Genomic DNA, 2,627 nt, shown 5'->3' on the forward strand with positions numbered 1-2,627 from the left:
TTTATTTAATCTACTTATTTTACTTAGTTTATTTATACAATAATATAACATTATCCATAAAAGTATTATTAGTATTACAAACTGTTAAAAATATTTGTAGCTGAGATCATAGTGATGCCTTTTAACATCATACGTGCAATAACACTATTGAGGGTAGGTAGCGGAGAATGGGAAAATTAAATTCATTTTTCTTATTAAAAATAGTCTGCTTTGTTTCACCTTCTACTAAATTAATGTCCAAGTCTATATAGTTAACACGAATATCGTTGTTATTGCTTTTTTCCGTTGCAAGTTATTTCCGATATATTAAGTTTGGCGTAAAGTTCAAGTTATTTATGTCAATTAAATCATCCACGTAACGAAAATTATATATATTAGTTAGGACTTGAAACTTGTTTGAGAAATGAATTATAGAAGAACGAATACAAATTGGACATATTTGAAGAGAATTCCGTTCCTATTGGAATACCCACTGTTTGTTTATACACTTGTACATTAAAAGTAATATAACTATTGTAAACACAGAAATAAACTATATTCTCATATTGAACTTTAGTAAATTTACATTTTGGAATATTTATTTCTGTGTTTACAAAATTATCGAACAAGTCATTGAATACTGTGATTAAATCTTTCAAATCTATTTTAATATACAGTATAGTGAAATCATACGTAGAAACAGAGTTGGTTATATCTGAAGCATTTAAATTATTTAAACATTCCAAAACTGGAATGTTCTTAATAATCCAAAAATAATTATCTGAATTATTTGAAAACAGTGTTTTAATTTGTTTTAAACACGACATCCGGATTATTATTAAGAACAATAGAGACAAATTTAGTAACTGTATTTAAATAATTAATTATAAATCTGAACTGTATGTGTATTCCAAGTTTTAATGACTTTCTTTATATTAGTAATAATAGTATTTTTCTTTAAATTAAATTATGTTTGGTAAATATATTATCAATGTCTTTAATTGAAATTTGTACGTATAATTTTTTTACATATATAAAGCCAAAATTACATCCTGGAATCATCAAAATAAAACTTACTATCCTCCATGTTTCTTTTCTTGAATAGAAATTATATTTCATCAATTCCATAAAACATTAATTGAGAAATTTAAATCTATCTTAATATGAAATAGATATTTCTTTCAATATCTTCAAAATATAATAAGTTCAAGGAAATTTATTATTATCTCCAATTGATAAAGCAGGATGTAAAAGTTCAAGGATAATTTATTATTATCCCGATTGATAAAGCAGGATGTAAAAAGTTCAAGGACAATTTATTATTATCTCCAATTGATAAAATAATTATCAATATTTTTTCAAAATCTTTTAAGATTTAACATTTTTTTAGTCTTTTTTTTAAGGTTTTGGAATTAGGGCCTTTTTCCAATACTAATTGTAATTCCTTGTTCTTGATAACCTCTAAATTACCTGTAATTATATGATTGTGAAAAGGGTCCTTAAAATTACAAGGCAATTTATTAACTTCTATTGAATTAAATTTTTCAATTAATTTTTTATAGTTCAAGATAAGAGATCCTATAGGTTTATTATATTTAAACCTAACTATAGGTTGAACTGATTTAATGGGGAAAATGTTCTCTTGAACACTCTTATGGATTAATAAAGGTGGAGCTAAGCTATCATATAATTTTTGTTTAAAATATATAACTATATATATACGAGCTTCGCACTCTGGAGCTATAGGTACAAATCCCTAGTTCCTGTACAGCAGTATAAGAGTAACGGTAAGTCCTGCTAACTAGCTGTCTTCCCTCTTGTCTACTAGTTCAAAATTAGGAGCAGCTAACCCTTGGGAGGCAGCTAGTTATTACCACTCATTGCCAACTCTTGGGTTACCCCTTTATCAACGAATAATGGGTATGGCCGTCACATTATAACGCTCCCACAGCTGAAAGTGCGAGCATGTTTGTTGAGGTTTGTGTTTTGTTATATCAAAAGCCACGTCGGATTAACTGCTGTGTACACCGAGGGGAATCGAACCCCTGATTTTAGTGTTGTAAATCCCAAGACTTAGCGCTATCCCACCGGGGGACTGTTTGGTGGGACAGAGATTGGAACCCGCGACCCTCCGATTGCCAGTGGAGTGCCCTAATCACTTGGCCATGCCATGCCAGGCCTGGCTTGGTGGTTATGGCACTTGGATCGCATTCTGGGTTCGAATCCTTTCAACGAGCATGCTCACATTTTCAGTCGTGGAGGCATTATAATGTATCAGTCAATCCCACTATTCGTTTGTAAAGTGTGGCCCAAGAGCTGGCGGTGGGTAGTATTCACTAGCTGCCTTCTCTCTAGTCTATCACTTCAAAACTAGGGACGACTAGAGCAGGTAGCCCTCGAGTATCATTTAGCAAAATTCAGAACATATAAATCAACAAACAAGTTAATGAAATAATCAATCGTGTAAGTCAGATGTATGGAGACCAAAAGAATCACACTTAACGTTTATCAAGCACTCAAATCGGTTAACAAAAATAATTACTTCAAGATTCTCTTTTGCCACGAAATTCTTTAGAAGCTGATGTCTTAGGACTTAGGAAATGATGTTTAGGTATCAAATTATTCAATCAAAAAAGAATTTTGCCAAA

This window comes from Limulus polyphemus, unplaced genomic scaffold (genome assembly GCF_000517525.1).
Source record: "Limulus polyphemus unplaced genomic scaffold, Limulus_polyphemus-2.1.2 Scaffold7445, whole genome shotgun sequence".
Lineage (NCBI taxonomy): Eukaryota > Metazoa > Arthropoda > Merostomata > Xiphosura > Limulidae > Limulus > Limulus polyphemus.